Here is a 23,611-nt window from a genome sequence, read left to right on the forward strand (position 1 = left end):
CATTCTTTAAGGCAGGAGCGCAAACCCTTTTCAGCCTGAGGGCTGAATTCCATTTTGGAGAAGCTCTTGGGGGCCGCATTCCAGTGGGTGGGGCAAAAAGGGCAAGGCCAAAAAATACCAATATACTTTAGCTTGAAGTTCTTCCTGCCAATAAGCAAGACTTAGGAGAGGCATTTCAGCCTTTTAGAATGGGGGGAAACTGAACAAAAGCTGTGAAACCATGAAACAATTAGTTGGTAGGGGAAAGGAGTGGGGCCAAAGGAAGGAGGCCTGGCCTTCTGAATAATTCCAGAAGGCCTGATTGGGAACCCTGGAAGGCTGGATTTGGCCCCTGGGCCTAAGGTTCCGCACCCTTGCTTTAAGGCCCTTCAAGGGAAAGACCCAGGGGAGAGAAAAACTAGGCAAAGAAAAAATGTGGGTGGGGGAATTGTTCCTTTTTAAACAAATTAAAAAATAAACCAATACAACTGCTGGCCTAGCAAGAAATATGTGAGGAGAGAGGGGCAGAATGCAGGTGGACTGGGGACTGCCCTCATCATATTTTTCTGTTCTTTCCCTAGCATCACTGTTGCCTTTTTCCTTTTCACCCCCCCCTTCTTCTCCATGAAACCTGTTGAGTAATTCTTCACAGCTGCCTGAGTCCTTTTTCTAGTTGTTCCTGGAATGACACAGAAATAGTAGAGGTGACTGTAGATGTAGGCTGTCCCCCCAATCTGGTCTTTATTCTCCCAGGAAAGGTTCATGACTGCCTGGGCCTTTTGCCTCAATTGATTTAAGAGAAGGATATGATGGTGGCCTCAATGGGTTTAGAGGTCTATTTTTTATCAAAGATGGAGCCCTATGAAGTTGGAAGGTCCCTGGCACTGGATTTGTACTACTGCTTGTGTGGTGACTCAGTTGAGCTCCATAGAGCTCAATTCTGTGCCCCATGTTATTGCACGCATACATGAGCGACTGCTGAGGGAGGTTATCTGGTCATGTACGCTGAGGTGTTAACAATATGGAGATGAACCTATCTACCTCTCTTTTTCATATAACCCAGGTGAGGCAGTGGATATTCTGAATCAGTGCCTGAGCAGGTTTCTGAACTGGATGAGAGCCAATAAACAAGCTCATTCCAGACAAGTCAGAGGTACTTTTAGCGGGTGGTTTGTCTGTGCAGTTGAGCAGTGTTGACCCTGTTCTGGAGAGGATTATATTTCCCCTGAAGGATCAGGTGTGTAGTTTAGGGACATCCCTGGATCCATTACTATTTTTTATTTATTTTATTTGTGATACTTATATCCAGCTAAACATAATAAAATCTCTAAGGGGTATTCCTTACTATCTCTTGAAGCACAGGTGACCTTGGCAGTTAGGAGCGCCTTTTAACAGCTTTACCAGCTGCGACCCTATCTAGACAGGGATAGCCTGGTGACAGTTATCAATGCTTCGGTATCCTCTCAGTTGTATTACTGCAGTGCATTGTATGTGGGGCTGGCTATCTTTGAAAACAATTTGGAAACTTCACTTAGTCCAAAATAGAGCTATTAGGCTACCAATGGACTGGTTGATGCGATCATATGACACCAGTGCATCATCAGCTGCACTGAGTTCTAGTCCATTTCCAGGCTTAATTTAAGGTGTTGACCTTAAAACCCCTAGCAGCTTGGGGCCAGAGTATCTAAACAAATGTTTCTTCCCATATGTACCTGCTCAAAACCTTAGGTCATCTTTGGACGCCCTCTTCCGGGTGCATTGTGTGAATAAAGTTAGGCAGGTAGCTACAAGAGAGAGGGCCTTCTCAGTTGTGGCACCCTGCTGATATAATGCCCTCCCCAAGAAAGCTTACCTGGCAACCTCACTGTTATCTTTTTGGCACGAAGTCTCTTCTGGGCATTTAATCAATTAATCAATCAATCAGTCAATCAATCAATTAATTATATTTCAAATCCACCCAATAGCAACAGTTTGCTGGGCATATTAGATAAATCTAATAGAATAAAATACAATACAAAAGCAACAGACACCACAGGAAAACAATATAAAATATTTAATAACAGCCATACAACCTAAATTACTTGGGGGGAAAAGAAAGGTCTTTGCCTGGTGCTGAAATGAAAGCAGTGTAGGCAGCAGGCGATTTTTCTTGGTGAGAGCATGCCATAAACGGGACACCACAAGTTTAAAAGGTAAAGTCGTGTCCGACTCTAGGGTGCGGTACTCATCCCCGTTTCTAAGCCGAAGAGCCAGCGCTGTCCGAAGACACTTCCGTGGTCATGTGGCCGGCATGACTGAACACCGAGGTGCACGGAACGCTGTTACCTTCCCCGCCGAGGCGGTACCTATTTATCTACTTGCAATTTCTTGCTTTCAAACTGCTAGGTTGGCAGAAGCTGGGACTGAAGACGGGAGCTCACTCCGTCACGCAGCACTCGGGTCTTGAACTGCTGACCTGCCGACCTTCCAGTCTGCAGTTCAGCGTCTTAACCACTAAGCCACCGCGGCCTATTATTGTGAGACCTTTTAAATCTTTATTGTATTTATTGTCATTTTTAATCTATTTTTTGACCTGCTTTATTGTGTGGGCTGCCTTGAGAACGTTTTTGTTATAGAGCAGCATATAAACATCATAAGGAAATAAAGAAGAAGCAACAGTTTATGAGGTTCTCCTTCTGCCTCAGCTGAGACATACACAAAAACTAGGCAATCCCACAATTAGGTGAGCTGTGGTGGTGTTTTTTGTTGTTGTTTTTTTGTCTAGCATGAATACATTTCCCGCCTTAACAATTAGCTGTATCTCCTTTTGGAGGCTGAGCTCATTAATTGAGAAACCTGGATTGAAATATAGGATGAACACATGTGATTTGAAATGGGTTGCAAAGCAATCTTCCTCAGAACGTTCTTCCCAGAGGAGCACGTTCAGGTTTGCAACTACTGTTAACATGGCTCACATGTTTAAAACAATGTGATCAGAACTGGCTCAGGGCATGGTTCAGGTCTACAAAACTTTTGATTTATTTCATTACATTCTCTCCCATTTTCAGGAAAGCCAGATGGCAGAGAACAGTCAAAGCTATCACAGAGCATTGGAAGGGTACAAATGCAGTGCTTTTTTATTTTTTAATGCACACTCAAAAAATATCCTGCGACTTTAATAACAAGTGTGTGAAATAAACTCACCTTTGATCATTTTTTCCTGTGTGTTTTTCTCACTTGATAACAAGCAGAGAAGGTTGAGACTAAAATAACTCTGCTCAGGAAAACCGCACTGTGAGATGATAATATCATTTCTTCTAAAGCTTATGGAATGAAATATGGGAAACAAGAAGATTGTCACTGTGTGCTGGTTTTTAAGCAAATAATTCTGTAGGTAGTGGTAAAACTATACATATTTTCTACTATTGGGACAGGATGCTAACAAGGCAAGACAGAGGCTGTCAGACTCAGAATTTTTATAAAAACATGCTTCCAGATGTAGCACATTGCAAGCGATCAATATTCTGAATCATAGCTCAGATACCTGCACCCTACACATATAGGGCACCTATCCCCAAACCAGTTGGAATCAGCAAAGAGAGCAAATGGCAAAGACATTTAGATTTATTATGAGCTGAACCAGTGAGTCAGTGTGGCGTGGTGGCTAGAGTGTTGGACTGGGAGTCAGGAGATCTGGGTTCTAGTCCCCACTCGGCCATGGAAGCTCACTGGGTGACTTTGGGCCAGTCACAGACTCTCAGTCCAACCTACCTCACAGGGTTGTTGTGAGGATAAAATAGAGAGGAGGAGGATTATGCACACTGCCTTGGGTTCCCTAAGGAGGAAAAAAAGGCTGGATTTAAATGTAATAAATAAACCAATATGAAAGAAAGATGTTTTTCCTCTTTGGAGTACCTGCTCTTCATCTCTGTAGTTGTACATCACATGTCTAAATCATGTTCTTCCAAATCTTTGTTTCCTCATTCCCTTGGACTGTGTTCTCTGCCGCACTGCTGTTCAGTATTGCTTCTATAGCTACTTGAAACAGGGAAGTGACCTAATGCACTTTCCGGGGTTGTTGTAAAGCTGGACTAAGATTGGGATATATTGTAACTAGGGATGGCGGAGAATTTCTCCCCGAAACTTCGGGGGGCCAAGCGCCAACGTGTTCGGCCCCCCGAACAAGTTTCGGGGAGAAATCCTCCAAACCCCCCCGCCCCCCCCCCCGGACGGGACTTACCTTCGCCGAATGTCCCTCCCGGCGGCGGGTCCGGCCGGCGGTTCGGCGGGTGTTCGAGCGGGGCGGGAGCGGCAGCCGATCTTTCGACCGGCTGCCGCCGCCGCCATTGCAATAAAAGAAGAAAAAAAAAACGCCCCCTGATAGGCTACGTGACGATTAACGTAGCCTATCACGGCTAGATTTGCAAAGTCAGCCGTGATAGGCTACGTCAATCGTCATGTAGCCTATCACGGGTGACTTAAAAAAAAAAAAAGCGCGTACGGATAATGGCGGCCCCCATAGGGAGCTACCATTCGCATTCCTTATTTGGTCGCTGTAGTCTACGTAAAGATTTACGTAGACTATGGCGAAAATAAGGGCAACGCAAATAGCGTTGCTTTTCCTAATGTCTCTAATATGTTCCTTTGTCAACAATTGATCATATGTTATCAAGAAAATTTCTTCTTCAACTCATGCATTTTTCATCCAGGGGTATGCTTTGTAACTGTGGGTTTCAGTCTTTCATCCCCTCCTGCTCATATGAAGTATTTTGGATTTGATAAGATTAACAAGGAGAAGGAGGTATGTTCCAAGAACTGCCACAACTACTGGCTTGGCTAACAGACACAGTATCTGTAAAGGTCAGTGCTTCTGGGCTCAGTGCCATGTTACAGTATACTGGATGGCAGACGGTTTTTAATAATATTTTAACACCCCTTCTTTTCCTGTTTCAGTGTTTTTGTTATTTCTGATACAAAACATTTTTCAGATAGGCAATCCTAGAACCAAATGTTCTATTGCTAACAATTGTGTGTTGAAAAGTGTGACTGAAATAGTCCAGTAATCTTGTGCCCTTTGTTAGTAAGTTCGACACATGGGACCTATAACAAAATGTTGCATTGCATTCCCACCTGGCCACCCCTAAGAGGAGTGCTCCTGTTCAGGTCTCCAGCCAACCTGAACAAGAAGCTTGTAGTCCCATTCAGGCTTCACAGGATGAAGCCCAAACACACATTTTTTCTTTCCCACATCCTCTATATAGGCCTTCCCTGCTGTGCTAGTGCCAGAGGGCTCAGATTTGGGGCTGGCTGAGTTTTTATATAATGTGGCAGGGAGGGATTCTGAAGAGTGGAAGGGGAAAAGGTGCCCTTTTCCCTTTCCTTCCACCTAAAACATCCCTGTATAGTGCAGGGAGAATAGGATTGTGATTTTTATCTCATGGCATTCATCCAACCCTATCCTAATCTCTCCTCCTCTAAGATTCTTATTACAAGGTGTTAGGAGCTTGGGTAAACCCATTCTCTGCTTCCCCCCCCTCCGATTTTCTCCCCCCCCCCTCAACTGAAACCTCAACTTTCCATATATCCCAGAAGCTCACCTATCAGGCTGGGTTTGGGCAGAAAAATACAACATCTTCTGCATATCTAGAGAGCCCCATGAGAGTCCCACTACCTTATTTTTGAGTGGCTGTGTTACACTTCCAAACTGATAGCTAATCAGCCATCTGAATTTACTATTAGAGGAAATAAGTGAGACCTGCTACAAAATGTTGCAGATTGGAGTGCTCCTGTTAAAGGTACCAGCCATGTTATCTTCCAAGATACTCAATTCCGTTTCCCAACCTGGCTCCCCGCCACCCAACAGTGGGCTTTTCTATAAGAAGCATTTATTTTGTGCTTGTTAGTCCCTACTCACTGTTGTTTATGGGTTCTTTAGATGATGTTGGACCCTCCAGTTTTGCTTCTGTCTCTAACCAGCACTTTTGGCAAATTTTTTAGAGCAGGAAAAATGCGGCATTTAATTAGGAAAGTGAAACAAAGTATGATTTCCTCTTGTGTATTTGTGCTACTCCACTATATGACAGTGCCACCTAGAGGTTATGTAATAGAAAGCAGGAAAGGAAACACTCCTTGTGTAGTGCTCAGAATCAATTCTGCGACAAAACTGAGATACAACGGATTAAAAGCTGATTAACAGTCTCATGTAGAAAAGCTCTAAGCATGTTCAGTCTTCATGGACTATTTTGGGTAGGGCTCCTTTTTTAAAAAGATTTTTTATACCTCTGCAAACCTTGGGTTTCTCCCAAACTTGTTGATTATCTCTTTCTTGTGTGTGGATGTGGTTGTTTTGGCTACATAAGGACAGCCATTCAGAGAATGAGTTTGCTATTCGTATATTGGATGATAATATGTTTGAACTGAAATATTCTCCAGGGGACTATTAGAGATACCTGCTTTGCTTGATTGGTACATAACACTGTTCATGTCTTTGGTACACAACACTGTTCAAATTCACTAATCAAATAATTTGTATACACCCCCCCAAAAAAACCTCCTAACGTAAGTAATCTGAGGAAAACATAAAGTTCACCAGGCATAATAATGATAACTCATTCTCCATTGTCTATAAAGAAACATTAGTTGCTAATGCAAATATATATAGTCACTTCAGTTAGTTAGTGGCCTAATCACACAATTTCTAACTTCAAGTGTCCGTGATATATAATAAATACTGTAGCCAGCAAGAAATCCGTAATCAAGTACTATTTGTAGTATTCCTATGAGCTTACATGGGTGGGGTTGAATATTGAAACTTGTTATACAAACCTCTTTCATCTCTATGCCATACCTATAATAACAAATATTAAAAGCTGGTATCAAGAAAAACAATAAATCTGTAATTCAAGGGCTACATTGGCTGTTGTCTTCCATGAGGTTATGAATTTTAAAACCCAGGCAAACAAGCCCATGCAGTTCTATTCCACTTGACTTTTTTTAACAGGCTGATTTCTGTGCGTGTGTGTGTTTTCACAGTCTTTTATCTGAAACACTTCTGCGAGGTACACATTAAAAGTATAAATTAATTAATTCTGAAATGTTTCCTTGAGAATACTTCTGTCCTAATTGGTATGCTGTTCTCACCTGTCCTTGCTTAGACCATGTTTGCAGTCTAATACGATTTCTGCATCCATTACACTCCATATTCATGCTGCTGCAATATGTAAGAAAGAATAAAGGAGTGTTTTCAGACAAATCAATCTGCTTTGTTCCTAAATGATGAAGGTATACTTGGTGCCATTTTCTCGTTGAGCCTACAGGATGCAGCTGGTTTGAGCTATGTCCGTTGATTGTAGCCATGTTTGGAAGGTAGACAATAGCCATGACTGAACATTGCTTTGTTGAATGATGCATTCTGTTGCTTTCAGCCTGGCACTAGCTCTTGTCTTTGAAGAGAGCGATATTTCTCTCAGCCTCTGGGGGCCAGGGAAATAAGCGGCTGCTCAGATGTAGCTGGTTTAACATTAGCATATATTTTTAAGCTAAAACATTTGTTCTTCCTTCTGAATGGCAGCGTAAAGACATGGCAGCCTCATGGTGGGGGAGTGGTTGCGCAAAACCTTGTTCAGATATTAGTCACATACACATGGCCTTTGAGGCTCCTTTTTAGAGAGCCCGTGCAGTTTGTCACATCAAGAAATGCCGAGGGACAGATATGGATTGGCCCTCACATACAGCTGTCTCATTAGCAAGCCGTTTGTATTATAGAATGTTTGGCAGCATGTGCTGAAAATGTGCTAGGTACAATGGATTGGATCCAGATCAGTCGTTAAGGAGGGTGTTCTTGCACGCATGTCCTACTTCTGGGTTTTCCACAGAGAGCTGGTTGACCACTGTGTGAACAGAATGCTGGATGAGATGGGCCCCTTGCTCTGATCCAGCACAGTTCTTCTTATGTTCTTGCTCTTCTTATGTTCATTCCATGAACAACAGGGCTCCTTCTATTTAGGAAGATAATCAGCATGGAGGAAGGTGGTGGGGAAGGTGATCTTTGCAATTCCCCCTTCTGCCTGCAGCCCCCCAGTCACCTCTCAGGCTGCTCTGGAGGGTCCCCTTGTCAGGAGGCACAGCGGGCTGCAGGTGGAAGGAGGAATCACAAAAATCACTTCTCTGCACCTCTTCCTCCAAAATGAGTGGAACTCTGCTAAATGCTGCTCTGGATCCAGCCCAAGGTAACATACAATGCTGTTTGCTCAGAATAGAGATCTGCCCTGTTGTGCTAAGAATGCCATATTCTCTGAAGTGTACCTGTTTGCTCAACACATCTACTTCATTTGCCTTTGATGATGAGACTTGCCTTCCAACTGGTAGGATGCCAGTGCCCATGCTTTGCATATATCACATTTGCATTTAATGCTGGAACATCCCTTCCAACCGTATATATTAGATGTGCACCAGTGAAAGCAACTGAGTAGATATTGTGGGCTTTGGTTCTGAAAATCCTAATATTTGTGAGATAGATGTGTGTGGCAGTCTTTAAAATATAGATTCAAATGCTGACCCATGAAAATGGTATGGGTCCAAGGCACATGAGGCAGCCACCTTGCTGAAGCTAAGCAGGTCTGGGTCTGGTCACTGCTTGGAGGGGAGACCACCTGGGAATTCCATGTAGCCACCTTGAGTGCCATGATGGAAGAAAGGTAGGATATAAATGTAAAAATAAAATCAATAAATGTTTGGCACCCACATCCTCCCTCTATCCTACATAGGAAGCTGCCTTATACTGAGTCAGGCCATCAGGTTATCTAGCCCAGTATTGTTGACCCTGACTGGCAGCAGCTCTCCAAGGTTGCAGGTAAGGGTTTTTTTCTGCCCTACTGGGAATCAAACCTGGGACTTTCTGCATGCAAAGCATGTGCTCTACCCACTGAGCTTTGGTACCTCCGCAATACCCTAGCACCGGATAACCAAATGGTTCATTGAGGCTAGGCTGTAGGCATATTTTTTGGATTCCTTGTACATTGAAGGTTACTTAATAAGGAATATGCATTATGATCTGTTGAGATATGACTAACAGATCATATGTCTGGACTAAGGAACATTTTAGGTATTTAATTTATTATTCAGTGGTACAGTGGAGCTTCCTTAAACTGCCCTTGGTTATAGTGGGCACTTATATATTGTAGTCAAAAACAGAAAATCAAAACCATTCAACTAATAATATTTTTATTATAAGGAATATTACAAAAAATCAAGACATACTATGATGAACATGCCCTCAGGGTGTTGAGGGCATTTTCACCATAGTATGTCTTGAATTTTTGTAATATTCCTTATAATAAAAATATATATTATTTCTGTGGACTTAATTGAGCAGTTACTGATTAAAGTGGCTGAGGATCGCTGCAGATGGGGGAAGTCTTGCTGGAAACAGAAGAATAGAAAAGGTGTCTACCCTTTTTCTTCAGAGGCCTTGAGAGACTGTCTTTCCTCTCACAGCTTTAGAGCCATTGATTTCAGGATGAAGAATTGCCTGTTAAGGATAATATGCATTTACTTTAGGAAACAATAGGCTTGGCAGTCTGCAAAAGATGACCTAATTTTGGGCAATGCACTTGCCTCTTAGGAAGCTGTCTTGGCTTGAGGTGGAGAATAGTGTGAAGTGATACTTGTTAAGCTTATGTCCCAGCCTATGGTTTTGTTCCTCACTGGCATTATGTTAGCAATTCTGAAGGGGAGGACCTTTTGCAATGCATTACAAAGGCTGCCAACTTTCACCTTTCAGGGCTTCTGTGCCTTTAAAACGGGTGGTGATTTGGCAGCTTGCAGGTCAGTCTGTGACCCCCCTCATCTTTGCTTGAAAAAAGACTCCCATTGGAACCAGTTGCAGTGGGGAGGGGGGATTTGAGGAGGTTGCAGTGGGGGAGGGAAGAGTTAACCTTCCCCTCTTCTTGCACTGTGACCCCCCCAAACCACCCCCTCACACAGCAGTTAGGCTTTTAAAAAGCCTCCCATTGGAACCCCAAATCCCCCCTCCCTCCCACACACTGTAATTAAAGTTTTACAGTTCCATGACAAGTAGGAATTGAGCCAGTGAGTCTGGTTGCTTGAGGCAGTAATGTTTGTAGGGGTGCCAACCAAGCAGGCCACAATCCAAGAAGTGTGCTCCAAGTGCCTTTTATATGTGACTGAAGGTGCTGGAGTATACACCTCTCAGATCTTATGGTTCAGCTCCTTGAGATGGCCAAATGGTCTTGGGCTAGCCCTGCCTCTAGGAATAATAATGTGAAAAGTCTAGCCACTCTCCTCCTTTGAAGTCCATTTTTAGATTAGCACAGCTCCACCCTCCCTTTAGCAATTGAACCATGTGATTAACAAACAGCAGTGTGTGAATTTTTAGCTCTGACCTCTTCAGTATGCTAATGAGATATGTGTGTTCTCCTTTTCTCATTAAACAGAGTGATTAGACGGATGGTGGTGCAAAACAAAGAAAAAAAGGGGGGAGGGGATGAGGAATAGGAACTCCTACTGCAAGGTGTCTTGGATAGGTTAATATCTGTTTTAAAGCCTGACAGAGAGGACAGGATTGGTACTAATATATTTACCATTTTATGGGTGACTTCATATGGCAGTGCAAATGTACATTTGCAGTCGCTTTTCACAATTTGCTTTAGCTTTTACTGTGGTACAAACTAGTGGTTAAGACGCTGAACTGCAGACTGGAAGGTGGGCAGGACAGCAGTTCGAGACCCAAGTGCTGCGTGACGGAGTGAGCTCCCGTCTTCAGTCCCAGCTTCTGCCAACCTAGCAGTTCAAAAGCAAGAAATTGCAAGTAGATAAATAGGTACCGCTTTGGCGGGAAAGGTAACAGCGTTCCGTGCACCTTGGTGTTCAGTCATGCCGGCCACATGACCACGGAAGCGTCTTCGGACAGCTCTGGCTCTTCGGCTTAGAAATGGAGATGAGCACCACACCCTAGAGTCAGACACGAGTGGTTGGGGACACCTTTACCTTTATATTTATATTTATATGTGTGTGTGTGTGTGTGTGTGTAATTCTGAGTTCCTAACTCCTTATTACTATATTAAAAAATAAACACAACCTGCTTTGCCATTACAGAACGCTTTTAAAGAAACCCCTTTGTTTTATTGGAATACACTTTAGTACAAGCCTTGATGAGCCAGAGAGACATACTGTACTCTTGTCAACTCCAGAACATTTTCTGTGCTGTTAGCTTTGTTTTACTTTGTGCTCATTGAACTGTGGAGGAGCTTTTTGCACTAAGCTGGTACACATGGCGAAAACAATCATCCTGAGAGCAGGCCATGAGTTTTACGTGCATGCTGAAGTAAAATTAATTTATGACACTTCCTGTCACACAGGCTGTTATTTATTTATTTATTTCATTTCTATACCGCCCAATAGCCGAAGCTCTCTGGGCGGTTCACAAAAATTAAAACCAAACGTCACACAATAAAACAGTTTTAAAATATATAGAACATTTTCTCAGCTCTACTGAGTTATCTAGAAACATTTAAGCACAACCCAGCCGGCGTTAAGCATTTTACCCTGCAATCCTGTTCCCATTTAGCTGGGAGTAATCCCCATTGAACTCAGTGGAAATTACTTCTGATTAGACATGCTGTAAAGTCCCATTGATTTTAATTGGAGAGAGGGTTAGACTACAATCCTCTGCACCCTTACCAGGGATGAGGTCCCATTGGGATTAGAGGAACTTTCTTCTGAGTAAATGTGTTGAAGATTGCACTGCACAGCATTTAGCTAACTTACCCATCAAGAGTATTTAACTTTGCTTAGATTGGCTCCCTAGATTGTAAAAGTCCCGGGTTTCTCAAAGTCAGATTTGCTTAAACCATGATGCGTGTGTGCGTGTGCGTGTGTATGAAGGGATTTCAGTTAATCTTTTGGCTTTCATCCCAGTGTCTAATTATGGGTTGTCCTTCTTGCATTGGGTTGCCACTCTTTGTAGATGAAAAAAGAAAACCTGTTCTCTGCTTATTTGCATAAACATATTAATGTAAATAAATGCAATGATAAGGCTACTGTTTTGTTCCATTTTCAGAGGAGTAGCCTAGTTAGTCTGTTACAGTAAACACACACACACACACACACACACATGCCTGTGACACCTTAAAACAGGGGTGGGCAACTTACAGCTATTGGGCTTCATGTACTCTGGCCTAATTTCAAAAGCCCTCTAGAAGGTATCAGTTCTGACCTCTTGCAAGAATGATGTGTCCTGCCTGCAGCAGCCCATTGGATGTGGAAGTAGGGATGCTGGAGAAATTTGAGATGTACTAAAATGAACTTGGATTTCAAAGAATCTGACCTGTGGAATTCGCTGTCGAACCCCCTCAGATTTCCTCCAAGAGAAAGCAGGCCCTTAACAGAAAAAAGTACCCCAGCCCTGCCTTACAGATGAACAGTTCTATTGTGGCTAAAGCTTTTGTGGAATCAAGCCTATTTCATCAGGTGTATGGATTGTTATCCTCAGTAAATATCAGGGCTGGCCCTACTATAAGGCAGAGTGAGGTAACTGCCTCAGACAGCAGATGTTGGAAAGGGGGGCAGCAGTGGCAGATCCCTAAGCCATTCCTCCTAAGCCCCCTAGGGTATTCTCCTCCCATGGAGGGTAGAGCTGTGTGTGCCACACAACCCGTCCTGAACTTCCTAAACTAGCCTGTTGCCCTCAGGTCAGGTGTGGTAGAGGATGCTGCCCCGTCACCAGTGCTGAAGTAAAATTCAGCTGCAAATCCAGTTGTCTTCTGTATGGGAAATGTGGGGGCAGGGCAGGGATGAACACTGTGACTTTTGCTTCAAGCAGCAAAATGTCTGGGCCAGCCCTGGTAAATATATACAGGGTTTTTTTCTTGATAGCCATGTGTGTGCATACATGTACATAGGTACAGAGAGAAAAACTAAACATTGGGGACAAAAGGCCATGAAAGAGGTACAGTCTGTTTCAACTCTACGCAAAGCTCAAATGTATACAAGAGAGGCACAGTGACCGTTCACAACAGCAGTAACTGGCGATAACACAATCTTTAATTATAATCACCCACTGCTACTGTTATGTATGGTCACTGTGGTTACCTTGTATAATCTTGATTTTTACATAGAAATGTCACAGAACTGTCCTTTTACAGCTTCTAGGTCCCAGTGTTTACATTTCCTCCCTGTATACCTGTATGTCTTCAGCAAAGGAGATTGTTACCTTGTCGTGGTGCTGGAGCTTGAGCACCTCAGTGATGTCATGAGCTAAACCGTGAAGGGACACCCAACACGAGAAGGTCATGGCAGAGAGGTCAGGCTAAATACGATCCCTGGGGAAGGAAACGGCAACCCACCCCAGTATTCTTGCCATGAAAACTAAATGGATCAGTACAACCAGAGATATGTCGGTATACCATCGGAAGATGGGACTCCCAGGTCAGAAGATGGTCAAAATGCTACTGGGGAGGAACAGAGGATAAGTTCAACTAGCCCCAGATGTGATGACGCAGCTAACTCAAAGCCAAAAGGACGGCTAGCGGCAGACGGTGCTGGTGGTGAACGACGAATCCGATGTTCTAAAGATCAACACACCATAGGAACCTGGAATGTAAGATCTATGAGCCAGGGCAAATTGGATGTGGTTACTGGGGAGATGGCAAGATTAAATATAGACATTTTGGGTGTCGGTGAACTGAAATGGACTGGAATGGGCCACTTCACATCAAATGACCACCAGATCTACTACTGTGGACAAGAGGACCACAGAAGAAATGGAGTAGCCTTCATAATTAACAATAAAGTGGCTAAAGCAGTGCTTGGATACAATCCAAAAAATGACAGAATGATCTCAATTCGAATTCAGGGTAAGCCACTTAACATCACAGTGATCCAAATATACGCCCCAACCACAGATGCTGAAGAAGCAGAAGTAGATCAGTTCTATGAGGATCTGCAGCACCTACTGGATAGTATGCCAAAAAAAGATGTTATTTTCATTACAGGAGACTGGAATGCTAAGGTAGGTAGTCAAACGACACCTGGAATTACAGGCAAGCATGGTGTGGGAGAACAAAATGAAGCGGGACATAGGCTGATAGAATTTTGCCAGGACAACTCACTGTGCATAACAAACACTCTCTTCCAACAACCTAAGAGACAACTTTATGCATGGACTTCACCAGTCGACACCGAAATCAGATTGACTACATCCTTTGTAGCCAAAGGTGGCGGACATCTATGCAGTCGGTAAAAACAAGAGCTGGAGCTGATTGTAGTTCAGATCACGAACTTCTTATTGCACAATTTAGAATCAGACTAAAGATAATAGGGAAGACCCACAGATCAGTTAGCTATGAGCTCACTAATATTCCTAATGAATATGCAGTGGAGGTGAAGAATAGATTTAAGGGACTAGATTTAGTAGATAGGATCCCAGAAGAACTATGGACAGAAGTTCGCAACATTGTTCAGGAGGCGGCAACAAACAACGTCCCAAAGAAAAAGAAAACCAAGAAGGCAAGATGGCTGTCTGCTGAGACAGTGGAAGCAGCCCAAGAAAGAAGGAAAGCAAAAGGCAACAGTGATAGGGGGAGATATGCCCAATTAAATGCAAAATTCCAGAGGTTAGCCAGAAGAGATAAGGAATTATTTTTAAACAAGCAGTTGGCGGAAGCGGAAGAAGATAATAGAATAGGAAGGACAAGAGACCTCTTCCAGAAAATTAGAAACATCGGAGGTAAATTCCAGGCAAAAATGGGTATGATCAAAAACAAAGATGGCAAGGACCTAACAGAAGCAGAAGAGATCAGGAAAAGGTGGCAAGAAGATACGGAAGATCTGTATGGGAAGGATAATAATATCGGGGATAGATTTGACAGTGTGGTCAGTGAACTAGAGCCAGACATCCTGAAGAGTGAGGTTGAATGGGCCTTAAGAAGCATTGCTCATAACAAGGCAGCAGGAGATGACGGTATCCCAGCTGAACTGTTTAAATTCTTGCAAGATGATGCTGTCAAGGTGATGCATGCCATATGCCAGCCAATTTGGAAAACACAAGAATGGCCAACAGATTGGAAAAAATCAACCTATATCCCCATACCAAAAAAAGGAAGCACCAAAGGATGTTCAAACTATCGAACAGTGGCACTTATTTCACATGCCAGTAAGGTAATGCCCAAGATCTTGCAAGGTAGACTCCAGCAATTCATGGAATGAGTTAACTGCAACCAGAATGGGGGATTATTGCTCTGTGCCATGGCAATTGTGCCACAGGGTTCCACAGGGCTCTATTTTATCCCCCATGCTGTTTAACATCTACATGAAACCGCTGGGGGAGGTTATCCGGAGGTGTGGGCTGAGGTGCCATCAATATGCGGATGACACCCAGCTCTACCTCTCTTTCTCATCAAAACCAGGTGAGGCAGTGGCTGTTCTGAATCAGTGCCTGGGCATGGTAATGGACTGGATGAGGGCCAATAAACTGAAACTCAATCCAGACAAGACGGAGGTACTGTTAGTGGGTGGTTCGTCTGCCCGGCTAGGTGATATTCAACCTGTTCTGGAGAGGGTTGCACTCCCCCTAAAGGATCAGGTTCGTAGTTTGGGGGTGCTCTTGGATCCAGAACTGTCACTTGAGGCACAGGTGAACTCAGTGGCACGGAGCACTTTTTATCAGTTTAGGCTGGTATACCAACTACGTCCTTATCTGGACAGAGATAGCCTAGCTACGGTTATCCATGCTCTGATAACTTCTCGTCTGGATTACTGCAATGCGTTATACGTGGGGCTGCCTTTGAAAACGGTCCAGAAACTTCAGCTGGTCCAAAATAGGGCAGCAAGATTGTTAACAGGGACTGGCCTGCGAGCTCATATTACGCCAGTACTTTTCCAGCTGCACTGGCTGCCAGTCCATTTCTGGGCCCAATTCAAAGTGCTGGTGTTAACATTCAAAGCCCTTAACGGCTTGGGGCCAGGTTACCTGAAGGATCACCTCCTCCCATATGTGCCTGCCCGGACCTTAAGATCATCATCAGCGGCCCTTCTCCGTGAGCCCCTGCCAAAGGAAGTGAGGCGGGTGGCTACTAGGAGGAGGGCTTTTTCTGTTGTGGTACCCCGGCTCTGGAATGAGCTCCCTAGTGAGGTTCGCCTGGCGCCTACATTGTATTCCTTTCGGCGCCAGGTGAAGACCTTTTTATTTTCCCAGGCATTTTAGCATTTTAGCTTTCTAAATTTTTATCTTTGCTGTTTTAAATCTGTATTTTAAACTCCTGCACTGCTGCTAGGTTTTATTGTGGTTGTATTGTTATATTGTGGTTTTAATGTTCTATATATTTTAAATTGTTTTATTGTGTGTTGTTTGGTTTTAATTTTTGTGAACCGCCCAGAGAGCTTCGGCTATTGGGCGGTATAGAAATGAAATAAATAAATAAATAAATAAATAAATAAAATAATAAATGAGAATTGCCAGATGTACAAGCTGGGTTTAGAAAAGGCAGAGGAACTAGAGACCAAATTGCCAATATCTGCTGGATAATGGAGAAAGCCAGGGAGTTTCAGAGAAACATCTATTTCTGTTTTATTGACTATTCTAAAGCCTTTGTGTGGATCATAACAAATTGTGGCAAGTTCTTGGTGGTATGGGGATACCAAGTCATCTTGTCAGTCTCCGGAGGAATCTGTATAACAACCAAGTAGCAACGGTAAGAACAGATCACGGAACAACGGACTGGTTTAAGATTGGGAAAGGAGTACGGCAGGGCTGTATACTCTCACCCTACCTATTCAACCCGTACGCAGAACACATCATGCGACGTGCTGGGCTTGATGAAGCCAAGGCTGGAGTTAAAATCTCTGGAAGAAACATTAACGATCTCAGATATGCAGATGATATCACTTTGATGGCTGAAAGCGAGGAGGAGCTGAGGAACCTCATGACGAAGGTGAAAGAAGAAAGTGCAAAGCTGGGTTGCAGTTAAACTTCAAAAAAACCAAGATTATGGCAACCAGCTTAATTGATAACTGGCAAATAGAGGGAGAAAACATGGAGGCAGTGACAGACTTTGTCTTTCTAGGCGCAAAGATTACTGCAGACGCTGACTACAGCCAGGAAATCAGAAGACGTTTACTTCTTGGGAGGACAGCAATGACAAATCTTGATAAAATAGTTAAGAGCAGAGACATCACACTGACAACAAAGGTCTGCATAGTTCAAGCAATGGTATTTCCCGTAGTAACCTATGGCTGCGAGAGCTGGACCATAAGGAAGGCTGAGTGAAGGAAGGTAGATGCATTTGAACTGTGGTGCTGGAGGAAAATCCTGAGAGTGCCTTGGACTGCAAGAAGATCAAACCAGTCCATACTCCAGGAAATAAAGCCAGACTGTTCACTTGAGGGAATGATATTAAAGGCAAAACTGAAGTACTTTGGCCACATAATGAGAAGACAGGATACCCTAGAGAAGCTGCTGATGATAGGGAAAGTGGAAGGCAAAAGGAAGAGGGGCCGATCAAGGGCAAGGTGGATGGATGATATTCTGGAGGTGACGGACTCGACCTTGGGGGAGCTGGGGGTGGCAATGGTCGACAGGAAGCTCTGGCGTGGGCTGGTCCATGAAGTCACAAAGAGTCGGAAGCGACTGACCAAATAAACAACAATACCTGTATGTATTTGCTAACTCAGGATAATACTTTGTGCATCTCATGAAGTGGACTCTAGTTGGTGAACATTCGTGCTACAGTAAAACTGTTGGTTTTTAAAGTGCCCCCAGTCTCTCTGCACTTGTTACCCTTGAAGCTGGGCTAGAAACAAAACGGCCAAGTGGCTCAAAAACAAACAAATCCACCCTGCTGTTATAAATCTGAATAGACGGTAACCTGTGCCAGCAGAATTCATCAAACAAAACTGGGAGCCAGTTGTTTCCTGTCAATGCATGTTTCGGCAAGTCAGTCATAAAACAACCAAGCAGTCTGATTAATTGTGTTGTAAGGACTCCATGTCTTGAACCAGGAACCTCATCAGACAGAGGCCTACTGTCATAAGCTTCCCAGGATTGTAGATTCTTAGGTGTCAAAGTCCTTCTCAGGTACAGAAATTTATAGGAGTATGCAATGTTGACCCCTGCAGTTGGCAAGAAGTATGAAGCCTGTGGCTAGGCCAGGCCTGATATTTATACCCGGAACCTGTTGTCTGTTCTGATCAACAGAACAGTCAGTCTGCTGCATGTTAGCTTGTCTTTGGCTCCAGCTCCCCAGTTTTGTTTCAACAACTGACAGAGGGGCCCCTGGGCTGGAAAACTGGAAAACTTTCCAGGATTCAGGTGGTGCTGTCCATGGCTCCTGTCAAGCCCTGAAACTGACATTGGATTCAAGTTCACATTCAGAATTCCTTCATGTATGCAGTCTTGGCGCCCTCCAGATGTTTTGGACTTCAAGATCCATCAGCCCCAGCCGGCATGCCTAATGTCAAGGAATTTGGGGAATTATAGTATAAAGTATTTGGAGGGCACCAGATTGGGGAAGGTAGTATTATGTTTTTAACAGTATTAGGTTTTCCTGCCCCAAGGAGCTTACACTGGACAGTGTGGGAGTCAACAAAAGGGGGAGGAGAGGAATCAAGCGTAACAAATGAAGAGAAGGGAGAAACAATGCAGGCAGGGGTAGCATGGGAAATTGTGAGCGAAAATAGAGGGTCTGTAAAAGGCTGTAGTGTTTGGAGAATAATTTCTGTAGATACTTTTGTACTTCCAGCTACGTCCATTTCTCCTGGCCAATTTTTTACATATTCTGAGTGCCAAAAGTTTGGTTTCTCTCTACATAATCGGTATTTATAATCTCTCTGTTTCTGAAGTCTCTCAAGTCCTCCAGATGTCCAAATAATGTAGACATATCCTACTTTGTACAGGCACCATTCAAAATCGTTCTTGTTATTAGATATGTTCAGAGAGGAGAATGCAAGCCAGGATTCTGCATTTAAAATAGCTTCTTCAGCAATAAACTTCCTGCAGCTCATCTGCAAAATAGCAAGGGCAGAATATGTTATACATTTAATAGAAAGTCAAATAATTGCTAGCTCAAAATGGCACGCTCATGCATTCTGTGTGTGTGTGTGTGTGTGTGTGCGCGTGCGCAGATAGCTGGTGCTTGGAAAGACATGCAATAATTTTTTACTTCTGTTCTAGTGCTGGACTTGCCTCACATTTGTAAGTCTCAAATAAATACCTTTCTTTTGCCCAGATAGTCTGTTGATTGATAAGCAGATAATGGAAAGTGCCTCTGGGAGAACCACTGCCAATACGTGAAACAGCCTGTTCTCTTCAGTAAAATAGAATATTGCTCTGTGTTAAATGTTCCTGATCATTGATTGTGCTTCTTGTTTGGCCATTTTAATAGTCACCATTGTACTTAGAAATATTTGTGGATCTGTTTCAAGACTTGGGCATGTTTCATGTGTAAATTAAGCTATGTGGAAGGTGAATTTGTTACATTTGGGGCTGGAGCTCGATATGATAAACATGGCATTATTGTAAAAGCGAAGAAAAAGCACCCTATATTTAGTGTGCCCCTCCTTTTATCACGTCATGTCCTATTCTGCATTATTGCCTGCCACATTGTTGGCAATGCCATACTGGTTGTCATCTCTAGTTCTGGTCTTATTATAACTGTTAGAATGTATATTGGATTTTCATTTCTGTGACTGATTTTAGGTCTGGGTGAAAATAGAAATCAAGGCAAGCCTACTTAGACATACCACAGTTAAGGCTGGCTGTTCTTTAGGCTGCAAATTTGACTTGATTTAATTGACTGTTTATTAAACTAAAATTGTAACAACAGAATAAAGTTCACTTTCATACGCACCCTAATTAATTTGTAGGTCTAAAATTGAAATGTACATTGCCACACAGGTTTCATCCTTTCTACAGCAAATTTTATTTTTTTAAAATGGCCTCCTTTGCCCAGTAAGGGGGAGATTAGCCGCTACTGGAGGAAAGGAACTGCTGCTTTAAGAAGATAGACATAGTGTTGAGCAGCAGAAGCTTGTCCTGCTCATTTTTTCCTGAGGAATCACTAAATGCATAGTATGTCACTATAGGATACTATCACTCCTTCTAATAGCAAACTCAGGTGGTATGTGCCAACAGGATTGGACCTACCTAAGGCAGCGGGGGGAGGGAGGGGACAAAGCAGAAACAACTCAGTGACGTTCTCCCCTCTTTCGACAATTCTAATCATGTGATGACTAGAACATCTGAACAGGGCTATTGCTGGAAGCAAAAGCTGAAAACAGGTTATATCGTATGTTTTGTGTAGCTGGTAAATACGTATTTTGTTCTCTTACCAAGAGAGGAGGCCCTGTTAGAGTAGCATGCTATTGTAGAATAGAATAATAGAACGGCTTGCTTGAGTATTTATCTCTGCAACAGATGTCCATGTGACCTTGAGCCTGTCACATAGTATATTTCTACACTTGAAATTAAAGCTACCAGAGCTATATGTCCTGCCTTCAAAATGCACATGGCTGCCACCTCAAAAGCCGCCCTAGATGTATTCACTGCCCAAGCACAGTGGAGCTCCTGAGTATTTCCAGTTCCCACCTCCCAAACTTCTTGGAATGTCAAAAGTGTCTTATAAAATCATAGTGCAGTGGGGAAAGCGATTGTTAGGGGGAGAAAGAAGCTCCACTGTTGATGTGTTCACACACAGTGTACACTGATCCATAATTTCATGTCTATAGCCAAGATAGTTTGCTGCATTCCTGAGTTGTGTTTTCACTGCATCTCTGCAAGAATAATTTTTTAAAAGCTTGCTGTAAATTCTCAGTTTATTCACATCATTGTTAAATCAGATGAATCCAAGCTCAAACCTAGAAGAACCTAGAAAAATGGTCACGAAATGAGCATGAGTTGAGGCAGTATGAGCAAGTGTATGAACAAGTGCTTGTCAGTGTTTTTGACCCAAAGAGTATTCCTATGCTTTTAACAGCTGATAATTGGATGTAGAGACCTGCCTTATAGTAAGTCAGATCAATGGCTTGAGTGGCTTGTATAGTTGAAATGTCAGCTGTTTCAGATTCTTCACTGCTACTTGGTTATTTGTCACAATAAGAAATCTTCTAACTGGAGATGGAATGGAATGGACAAGGGGCCTTGCACATGTAATGAATGCATCAGTGCACTAAAGTTCCGGAATGATATGCACCTCCTTCCTGCTGCATACACATTAAAGGCAAATAACTTCATTTGAAAGCCTGGGATCTCCAATCCTAAGGAAGATGTGGCTGTTACTAGCAGCCCAGGTAACAGTTGGCTTCCTCTGTCACCTCCTGTTGCTGCCCTGGATAACCTAGGGTGGCCAAAAAGAGGCCATCTGGGTTGTACAAGGCCGCAGAACAGCATATCCGAAGTTGTGAGAAGTGGACATTGTGAATAAATATTGAATTACTCAAGTCCCAAGTTCTGCTTATTAGAATTGTTTGTCCACTCTGAAGTAAATACCATTGAATTCAGTGGAACATATGCTCAGGTAAGTGTGTGTAGGATTGCAACCTGAAAGTATTTTGCATCAGGAGCCAGGGCCTGCAGGAGAAGCTGCCACCATTGGGGAAGAGGCGGGCCTGCTGCTGCTGGGCCTGCTGCTGGGCCTGCTTCCGCTGCTGCGGCCACCACCAACACCAGGCCTCCCTGAGGACTTCTGCCTGGCAGACCGCCAGTCCCTGCAGGACCAGGCTCCCAGGTACTGAGCCAGCTGTGCTGCTTCCACCTGCCCCTTCCTGGAGGGGCTACATAAGCTGGCTGGCTGAGGTGGCCTGGGAGAGCCAGGGCCTGCAGGAAAAGCTGCCACCATTGGGGAAGAGGTGTGCCTGCTGCTCTGCTGCCACCACCACTGTCACTACTGTGGACTCCTGACTGACATTATTTTTAAGGGGATTTTTAATTGTTTTTTTGTTTTGTTTTTGTTTTTTTTAATTTCTGGGGGATTTTGTTGTGTTTTTAGGGGTGGGTAGCCTGCCTGATAGGCGGGAGCGAGGGGGCATGTGTCCACCTGATGGAGGTAGTGGGGGGACTGTTGGGGGCCAGAACATACCGAGGCTGGGCAGCAGGCGCTCGCGGAGTGCTGGGGGCAGGCCATGCCAGGTAAGGGGAACAAGGGAGAGATGTGTAGTATCTGTCCCCTGCTCCGGGCCTGTCCAGAGCCAAAGGATGGCTGGGGGAGGCGTGACTCCATCTTCTGGCCTTCGTCTGCTGCTCTGCAATGCCAGGTCTGTTACCCAGAAAACATCCCTCATCCATGACATGATCCTGGATGAGGGTGCAGACCTGGCATGTATTACGGAGACCTGGCTGGCCGAGGCCGCTGCTCCAACTCTGGCGGCCATGTGTCCAGCTGGATTTTCGTATGCACAGCAGCCGAGGGCTGGGGATCGGGGAGGGGGAGTAGCTGTTATCTACTGAGAGTCCTTGGTCTTCACCAGACCCCCTCTCCGGGAGACCAAGGTGGCTGAGTGCATGTATTGGAGGTTGGGCCTGAAGGGCAGTCTGGGGATTCTGCTCATGTACCGTCCACCCCGCTGCATGACTGACTCCCTGGCCGAGGTGCTTGAGGTGGTCTCTGATGTGCGTGTACAGTCCCCTAACTTATTGGTGTTGGGGGACTTCAACGTACATTCAGAGGCCATCCTCACGGGGGCATCTCAGGACTTCATGGAGACCATGGTTTCCTGGGAGCTGCACCATATTCCAATTGGGCCCACCCATATAGTCGGTCATGCACTAGACCTTGTGTTTGTTTCTGGAGAAGTGGGGAGTGATCTGGAAGTCGGGGGTACATCCACCACCCCCTTGTCATGGTCAGATCACTATCTGGTGACATTAGACTTCTCGGTTCCACAACCCCTCTGAAGGGGTGGTGGACCCATTAAAATGGTCTGCTCCAGGCGTCTTATGGATCCGAATGGATTCTTGAACGCACTTGGGGATTCTCTGGAGCACGCCAATGGCCACTCGGTCGAGACCCTGGTGGATGGCTGGAATGCCGCAATCACTGGGGCATTAGATCAGGTGGCTCCGAAACACTCTCTCCCCCTGAACAGGGCTCGGTCTGCACCATGGTTTAATCTGTGGTTACGAGCTCTGAAACAGGAGGTGAGACGGCTAGAGCGCCGGTGGCGGAAGTCTCGCTCCAAAGACGATCAGACATGGGCTAAAGCTGTATCTTCAGCCTATCACATGGCAGTGAAGGCAGCAAAAAAGGAATATTATGCTGCCTCTATCGTGTCTGCAGAGTGCTGTCCCAGGAGGCTGTTCCAAGTGGTCCGGAGCCTGGTCGGTCCTATGGCTCCTTAACCACTGGAGCATTCTAAGGCCTCCTGTGAGGCCTTGGCAAGGCACTTTGCAGATAAAATTGATCTGATTAGGAGTGTTACTCCGCATGTTGTGGATACAGTTAGTGAGCAAGAGGCGGCCTGTGGCAAACAGTTTGGTGGGATCGGTTCCAGCTTCTTCCTCCTGATGAAGTGGACAAGGTGCTTTCATCTGTAAGGCCGACCACCTGCTTACTTGATCCTTGCCCATCTTGGCTCATATGGGCTGCAGAGAGAGACTGGGTGAGGGGATCAGGGCAGTGGTGAACACCTCCCTTGAGGAGGGAGT

At 44.3% G+C, this 23,611-nt stretch overlaps 1 protein-coding gene across 2 annotated transcripts in view; it reads left to right on the plus strand.

Moving 5' to 3' along the window:
- Positions 1-23,611, plus strand: part of GFOD1 (Gfo/Idh/MocA-like oxidoreductase domain containing 1) — a 95,171-nt gene that overhangs the window by 39,879 nt on the left and 31,681 nt on the right. The window lies entirely within an intron of this gene.

This window comes from Heloderma suspectum, chromosome 4 (assembly GCF_057233095.1).
Source record: "Heloderma suspectum isolate Gila_16-S chromosome 4, 16-S_ref, whole genome shotgun sequence".
NCBI lineage: Eukaryota > Metazoa > Chordata > Lepidosauria > Squamata > Helodermatidae > Heloderma > Heloderma suspectum.